Raw genomic sequence first — 9,261 nt, 5'->3', positions numbered from 1 at the left:
CAAATGTTTAGTCCCACCTCGCTAGCTGAGAGGGCTCGAGAGTGGTTTATAAGCGCTGCTGCGCCAACCCTCTCAAGCTCCTCTCAACTACAGGCTTACGGGCCTAATCTCACACTCCTCTGCATGTGGGCCTACTTGGCCTGCTGCGGGCCTGAATCCTGGCCCAACTAGCTGGTTGGGTTTCTAGTCGTATTCAAGCCGTGGTGGTCCAGTAGGTGGCCTTTTTTTCCAATTTTTTTGTTTTGTTTTTTTACTTTATTTATTTCTTTTGTTTCTACTTATAGCTAAATACTTACAGTTTTTCAGTGATTCTTTTTTGCTTTTATGTCACAAAAATTATAAACTTTCTGTTAGTGCCATAAGTTTTTCAAATTTGAATTGTTTAAATTTGAATTCTTTGAAATTTATGTGAATCACTAGTTTGTGAATAACTTTACTATAAAAATAGATTTTTGAGTGATTGTTTTTCCTGCTATTTAATATTATTGTGTTTTACCATTATATTCAATTTGGTAACTTTTAGGTTATTTTAAATTTGGGGGTGCGTCTTTGTCTAGCCTGCGGCGAGACACAAGTACATCTCACCTTTATGGATCCTCTAAATTGGTTGGCCCATTTATTTTTAATTTTGTTTGTACTTTATTTATATTTTTGATATATATTCCAAAATTTACTTAGTCAGAATTTAAAAATGTTCACCACACATTAAAAAAATATTTATACAATGTTAACAAAATAATCATGCAAATTTTAAAATATGTTGATAGCATTCAAAAAGAAATGTTTGTCACATTTTTAACATTTCACGCGTTTCATAAAAAAGTTTGTGTCATTTAGAAACATGAGTATCATAACCGCCGAATGTTCTATCTTTAGGGACGCCGCCAAACGTCTCACGATTCATTAGACAAAGATCGCGTTCCTTGTGCTAACCACTACTGCTCCTTCCGGCGACTCTTGTTGCATCTTTAATAGGCAAAATGACAGATGCCTATAGTCAAACTCCAAACCTTAGCTCTCATCCGGAGTGGAGTACACATCTGGGCTAAGCTCCTATTTTTTTAACAAAGCTTTGCGTTGTTGTTTATTTCACTATCGCGTTGAACGTCAAAACGATTTCCAGTTAGAATATATAACCCCTTCCGTAGAAATCGAGTTACCAGCTAAACAATAAATGATTTTTAGTGAGAATATATAACACATCATGTAGAATTTCATTTACCATGGTGTTGTATGTAACTTATCAGGCCTACTACTGCGTATTTTTATTGCATGATCCAGCCACACCTATATTACCATGCTATTCACATAAAATTTACCAGGGATTTGTTTGACACAACTTTTTTTTCCTGGATCAAAGTTACATTGGTGTTGTACATATGTTATCAAGTCTAGGGTGTTAAAATATCATACTATTCATATAGAAGTTACCGAGGTATGTTTCAACAACTTTTTTACTCCGGGGGTCAAAAAAGTTATCATGTTGTTTGTACATAAGTTATCATGCTTGTGATGCATAACTATCACATTATTTATACAGAAGTTTACGGGGTATCTTGCAACAACTTTTTTTGACCCCAAGGTCAGAAGTTATCATGATGTTTGTACGTAAGTTATTCAAATCTACAATGCACAAATTACCACGCTATTCACATATAAGTTACCACGACATGTTCAAGAACTTGTTTTACCTGTGATCAAAGTTACCATGATGTTTGTACGTAAGTTATTAGTTCACAATGTATGAATTTCCGCGCTATTCACATAGAATTTATCAAGGGTATGTTTCAAAAAAACTTTTCTTACCATGGGGGCAAGATTACTATGGTGTTTGTACGTAAGTTATTAAGTCTGTGGTGCGTAAATTAACATGTTAATCACACAGAAGTTACCGGGGGTACATTTCAACAACTTTATTTTGGTCAGAGTCCATTAAAATACCAGGTCAGAACAAACAAAATCATTGTTTGTCTAATTTTGTTGTTTTTGGTTCAACTAAGGAACCACAAATGACTGGTAGACACCAGATGTTGAATATTTGAGAATCACTGGCATCCACCTTGTCCTCAAGTCATCGTGTAAAAAAAGTTTTTTATAACAAAATCTCATCACGTGGAACACACGACAAAAAAAAAACTAAAGTTCAAATTCTATAGGCGGCCTAGCATTTATTTCTCTCTATAACCGCTCAACCTTGGGCGTGGATACAAGTAAAACACACCCCGTTAGTTTATCGCCACAAGTGGCTTAGTCAAAGTGGTTGTTGTCCCACAATCCTTCAGACATGGAGTTTGACTCCAACACCCAACACTTGATTTTTGCACCAAATCCTTGAAAGCCGGAGTTCGACTTCAGCACCCAACACTTGATTTTTGTTGTTGTGGTTATTGCCCCAAATACTAGACGCCTCACTTAGTGTGAAAGATCAGCGGAAAGTGTGACCGCACGATGTGCATCCGATGACTTCTGAGTGATTCAGATCTATAGCAAAAAAGGGTGATTCAGCAGCTAACCATTTCATTCAAACAATATTTAAATGATGTAAAAAGAATCTTCATGTAGTTTAGAAAATATTTCTTGGCATTAAAAAAATGATAGTGACAATTAAAAAGAATTTCACGGGTTTAAAAAAATATGTTTGTACAATTTTCAAATCCTTTATACGATGTAAAAAATGATGTAATTAAAAATGTTTCGCACAATTCAAAAAAGTGTCCATGACATTGAAAAGAATGTTCATGCATTTGAAATATAAGTTCATGGCTTTAAAAAAATCTTTATACAATGTAAAACATGTTAGCTTGATTTAAAGAAAATATAATACCATTAAAAAAGGTCAATGTGTATTTGAAAACTATTAGCATGTTTTTGAAAATAATTCCAAACATGCTTTAAAAAAATGTTCACATGTATTCTTAAAGTATTCAACATGTAGCAAAAAAGTTGTTAGGCATGTATACGAAAAATTTATAGAGAGAATCTGCACTTTGAATGTGAATCTGCATAAATCAGCCACCGGCCATGAGCACGCGCCACTGTGACCTGCCCGCCCCCGCCAATCCTCTCCGGCCTCCACGAGTAAGCTTCTCAATCTCCGAGATCCTGCCCCCGTGTATGATTTGGATTGAATTCGTGCCGTGTCCTATAAGAAGGAAGGGTCCTCGGCCGGAACCTCCATCAGGTTGCGTGCTTGGACCAGCAAATCCATCAAATCGCGGAGTACTTGGACCAGAAAACATGTCGCCTTCGAGTTCGCCGGAGGAAGAGACGCCGAGTTCGACGGAGGTAGAAGAACATCCGTCGAGCCGTCCAATATCGACAACGGCGGCTACAGCAGAGGTATGTAGCCCCTTGAAAGCCAAATCACTACAAAGGAAATCAAGGGTAGCCCCTGTTTCTCTGTCTGCCACAGAATTGCGAACCTATTCTTTTATTCAGTACATAGTTCAACAGTTTTTAGCAAAGTTTCAGTTATTTTCTAACTGCTTTCTTCAGAGTTCAGAAATTTGATTCAAGTCTGTAATGCTTCCACTAGATTCATAGATGCTACACTTCTGTTAGCTACTCTGCATCCAGTACACCTGCTCAATATTTGTAATTTCGTTGATTCAGAGTTTCATAGGTAATTTGCATAATGGATTGTCATACATAATTTGCATTATGTTGCATTATGTTGTACCAACAACCAAAGGGAGTGCATGGTTTTGTGTTCGAGCCTCCAACAGGCTATGCATGCCCCCAATGAATTCTTTTGTGCTGTTACAATCATCAGTCGAGATTTAAAAAAATCATATATTTGTGATTCCTAAAAACGCAAAACAAATCAAAAAAGTTGAGTTTCATACAAATTGTAGCTTATGGGGAGTTGTTGCTCTTGGGGATGCACATTGCCGTGCAAAGCCTTGTTAACCTTCTCTGACTTTTTAGCCAAAAAAAGGGCCATTGCTGTGCTAAGTGATTCAGAGTTAAGTGTGCATGCTGGCCATATTCTGAGACTGATACAAGGTGGGTGGTTGTAGTTAGTATTATAATGTTAATCTGCGGACACATCAAACAAGCATAAATTATAATGTTAATCTGCTGCTGCTGCCCTTTGTACACAAGTGGAATATGTTAATCTGCTTCTGCTGCCACACAAAGAAAAGTGCAGTGGAGTAGCTACTGCTCCTCTCCAGAGCATGCAGCCAAACAGAGATGCAGTATATAGAGACAGACACTCAAATAAATGATGGCTGAGACAAAATCCAATGTACTGAATAAATCTACGCCTGTTTCAGTTTAGTTTTTCTGAAAATTGGTGCTACTTCCGATTGTTCACAATTTCAGTTTGGCTGATATGATACAAGCTCCTGTTTCAGTATTGTTACTAGCCAAGGATTGAACCAAGAAATTTCATGTTGCTGATTACATATACCTGAACATGGTGGCTTCAACTTGGTTACAGTAATTCTTGGGCATGATGCTGGAGTAATTCTTGAAGTTTCATATATTCTGCTCTTTCTTCGGTTATCAAATAGCTTAATTGCATACACATAGATATGCTTGCTGCACCTAGCAAAATAGGATTATGAGGTGTATTTAGTGGAGTGGATTAATTGGTTTTGACATCTCTGTAATATGTTGTATCCGTCGACTTTGCAGCCGTCGTCTCCGTCAACTTCGCCTTCGCTGACTTTGCAGCAAGGCCATCTGCCATCGCCTCTGCGGACTGCCGGAAGACCATCAGCGATCGCCTAGACCTACTTTGCCGCATGTACTTTTGAAGCATCTGATGGGTCTCATCTGTTTGTCAATTCGTCAGTTTACTGTAGCTAATATAGCTGTTGCCAACAGTAGACTGCATTTGACTGACAAGCAACACATAATGCCATCCTACATATATGGATTCTGTTTGTACTTGTAGCAGCAGACTAAATTTTTGTTTATGTTATGGTTGAAGACTTGAAGTGCACAGGGTGTTGTTTGATCTATTTTCAAATGATACTGGTACACACATGAATTGTAAAGACTTAAAATTATGAAGGATGATTAACCATATATATAGTTGAGAATCTATTTGTGCTAATTGTAATTTGTATAACTGTACTGTTGGTTATTTTCTACTAGAGAACTTGGGGTGGAAAAGGTAGTAAACGACTTTGAGCCATATATATAGATGCTACACTCCACTCAGTAAACGACTTTGAGTTTCTAGCTTGAAATGAAATCTAGACCTGTACTCTTTAACATTATTCTGTGCTTGATGATGGTCATGTGTATTGCTTGAAATTATCATGTTGTTTACTAGCAGTTGCAGTGCTTTTATTATTTAATTTCCACAAATATGTTCCCCTCAATCTGAAGATATGAACTATGCTCCTCCTCCTGGTTTGTGTGTTGCTTCCGCTGGATGATGCTCTGTTTCCTCAGTGTGTGGCAACCCTTCATTAAGATTGGGAATAAACAAAGAACTGCGGCCGCGTTGTTTTGGTGCTCCAGCGACCTACCTTATCTCCCTCGAGGCGTCTTCGCGTGCCATTTTTCCTCCCTCCATGCCAACCATGGCGGTCTTCACGCGCCGTTGTCCTCCCTCTGCTCCAACCGTGGCGCACCAGTGACGACGAGCAGCAGAGCCTACATGCCATCGCCGGTGAGTTGCGGCAAAAGGGTCATCAAAAAGATGTCGAGGAAACCGTAAGCTCACGTTCGCGTTCAAGGTAAGTGAGTCGCGACAAAGGGTCATCAAGCAGATGTCGAGGAAACCGTAAGCTCACATCCGCGTTCAAGGCAAACACGCTCCGGCGGCCCCGAGGACGGCGAGAACACATCCGCGCTCAAGCAGCTAAGAGATGTGTTTGACGATTTCATGTTGGCTGAGAGATATGTTTGACGATTTGATGTTTGTGTCCTTCGCGGATTAATACTGATCACAAAACTAAAAAGGAAACCGACTACTAGATCAGAAGTGCAACAACAAAACAGTCTAATATAAAGTACTGTACGTACTACCCAGCTTTGAGAGTGTGGACGCCCAGACAGAAAAAAGTAAAGCCAACTTAGTACATGCCCATGTTTTACTTTTTCGCCCGGTGCAACGCAGAGGTATTTGTATGTGCAACAAATTTACTGATATTCAATGGACTCCGTTTAATTTGAAGAGTATCTATATATTTCTGTCTTGCTAATCAAAACATGTACTGGATTGTTTAGTAGTTCGGCAGATGGGTGACTAGAACAAAGTATTGCAGCATATCATCTTAAAATTGTATTTGGTTAGAACACACTACAAGTAACCCAAAGATCTAAACATATATTTGTATAGTTGGTAATCATGTAGATCTTGTAGGTATGCTAGGTGAATACTAAGTACTTGCAAGAGTGGATGTATTAGTACAGATCTTTCACACATGTAGTTTTTGGAGGCACAACTTTTACATGTCCCTCATCCTAATTTAAAAGTAGTTTCTACTGTTAATTTATTTCTGATGTGCTTCATGAAGTATTTTGTTGTCCACATGGGAAGATGAAAGACCACAAATCCCATTTTCAAGGTAAATATCGACGATCTTATTTCTGATGTTTGCGAAACATGGATTAAAAAAGTGTTGTATAATGGCACATGGAGCGGGTTTTAATTTTTCGCCCGGTGCAACACACGGGCATTTGTACTAGTAATAATAAAGCACGCAGGGTTTCTGCCCGTCCGTCACGCCAATTTGCAAAAAAGCCCCTGCGTTTACATGAAATCAACCCGCAGTCCAGATTTAAGTCACTCCGAATCGTTATTTTACAGATTTTCAAAAAACCCCTTGACTATTTAGGTATTCTATTCACGGATCATATTTAATACAAACAAATGTTTTTCTAAATCATCCATATCTTTTAAACCGTAACTCCAATTTAAACATGTTATATATGAATTTTGATTAGAAAAATATGTACAATATGAATATAAGATTATTTTAACCTGTTAAGTATTTATAAATATTATTTTGAAAGATATTTAATTCAAACAAATGGCTTTCTAAATTATACGCATATTTTAAAACGTAACTCCGATTTTAATATGTTATATATGAAATTTGATTAGAAAAATGCATGAAATCTGTATATGATGTTAATTTTACATGTTAAATATTTTTTAAATATTGTTTTGGAAGGAAACTTATAACTATAGCGCACGGTCCATTTTTCTTTGATACAGGCGGCGATCCGGATTGCAAATAAACACCCACTATAATCATATAGGGAAAAGAAAACATCAAGAACTACACATGCATGCCTCTGAATACGTCGCAGGGGAAAACAACAGATTTCTCATCGCGAGTGTGAGAGAAAGCGAGAGAGAGGGAGAGGGAGGACAGAGGGAGAGAGAGACGTCTTAGGATTAACCACATTCTAACACGTTTTGGTTTGTGTGAACACTAAGGCCATCGTCGGCGAGGGTGGGAAGAAGGATAAGCGGCAACACAAATATGATGTGTCGCTAAAATAAAGGAGATGGACCTATTGTGGTCTTGAGTGATGGTTGTTCGGTTAAGAGTGTGTGTTGTGTTTTTTCTCCCGTTGCAACGCACGGGCTCTTTTGCTAGTAATAATAAAGGGGCTATTGTTTCTAATGGTACGTCACAAAAATTGCTCCCAAAATTGTAAAATATTACCCATCAATGCCATCTATAAGTGATAAAAAAATTCTCACAGGGAAATCCTCGCCCTGGGCCTGCCCATGCAGTAGGGACCTCTTATACTGCGCTCCGTGTGCTGGGAGAAGACGCAGCGGACCCTTTATGGGACGGCTCATGTCCGGGCGGCCTGTTTTTATAAACTAGATGATACCCCGCACCTTGTTGTGGACATATTTTGCAGCATATTTCAATGTGATTTCTTGAATGAAACATGGATATTTGAATAATAATATAAAAGGTTTAAACTAAAAATACATATAATTATTATGTTTGATTAATATATAGTTCTAAAAGGTTTATTAAATATATATAGCATAATAGAACGAAAATTCTCATGTATGTTTGCATGTTGAGATTGGTCTTTTTTTCATGCATGTTATGATGAAGTGGCAAGTTTGCATGTTGTGTGATGATGTGGGGATGAGCCTTTTTCCATGCATGTTATGCGAGGATCTGGCATGCTTCCATGTTGAGAGAAATAGTTCGTGACGGCTAGCAATTTAGAAATAGAGGATTTTGTATTTTATGTTTTCTTTTCTTTTTCGTTTTTGTTTTTCCTATATTAAATAATTTGGGAATTCAAAAGGTTCCAATTTTTTAAAAAATGAGAATTTTTAAATAAAATGTTTATGGATTCAAAAAATGTTTGCAATTTTTAAAATAAATGTTTGCTTATTCAAAAAATGTTCGAAATTTTGTAAACACATGTTTGGGAAATCAAAAAAATTTATGATTTTATAAAGTTCATGTATTTAAAAATCTTAATGAAATTGAACAAAATTTTGCCAATGGAAAACACGTTCATGAATGGAAAAATATACTAGAAATTCAAAAACAATCTGAGACTTACAACATAGTTTATACATTCATAAATTTTTCGCTAATTCAAAAAATGATCATGCATTTCAAAAACTGTTCATTAAAGAAAAAAAGGCTCATTAAATCAAGAAAACGTTCGTGAATTTTAAAAATTGTTCCAGCAATTTCCAAAAAACATTGCCGATTCTATAAATGTTCACCAATTCAAGAAAATGCTTATTTTTATTATTATTTTTTAAGAAAAGTTTGCAAATATTATAAAATGTTCATGAATTCAAAAAATATTCTTTATTTTTGAAAATGTTCGAAAATTTGTAAAAGTGGTCACGAATTTGAAAAATGTTCACCATTTCAAATATGTGCATGAGTTTAAAAAATGATCATGATTTAAAAAATTGTTCATGATTTGACGAAATTGGAAGCGATAGTGTATCTCGATGATTCAGCAAAATATTATGAATTTTTCTCTCCCATTGAAACGCATGAGCCCTTTTGCTTGTAAGTATAAACGAGACATAACTCGCGTGCGTACCTGCCTAGCCTTAAAATAAAAAGTCGTGTGCGTACCTCCCGCACCGTCGAGCGGTATCCTACATGAGCCTGGCCTAGCTAGCAAAAAAGCGAGATTCCATCAACCAGCCAACAAGCAAGTGCATTTTTTCCTTCGTTTTTTCACATTGTTTTTTTGTTTGTATGTTTTCGTATATTTTACAATATTTACAATATTGGTCAAAAACGTTAGCTACAAAAATGTTCACGAATTTGAAATAAAATGTTT

The 9,261-nt window shown here is 36.7% G+C and overlaps 1 long non-coding RNA gene across 1 annotated transcript; it reads left to right on the top strand.

The window, feature by feature from the left end:
- Window positions 1–3,066: 3,066 nt before the first annotated feature.
- Window positions 3,067–5,065, top strand: LOC123040918 (uncharacterized). The gene is made up of 2 exons (XR_006418324.1): window positions 3,067–3,339; window positions 4,642–5,065. It is a non-coding gene; the product is annotated as an uncharacterized lncRNA (long non-coding RNA).
- Window positions 5,066–9,261: the final 4,196 nt, after the last annotated feature.

This window comes from Triticum aestivum, chromosome 2B (assembly GCF_018294505.1).
Source record: "Triticum aestivum cultivar Chinese Spring chromosome 2B, IWGSC CS RefSeq v2.1, whole genome shotgun sequence".
In the NCBI taxonomy this organism is placed as follows: domain Eukaryota; kingdom Viridiplantae; phylum Streptophyta; class Magnoliopsida; order Poales; family Poaceae; genus Triticum; species Triticum aestivum.
The sequence above is the reverse complement of the archived record's forward strand: the minus strand, read 5'-3'. Positions and strand labels throughout refer to the sequence as shown.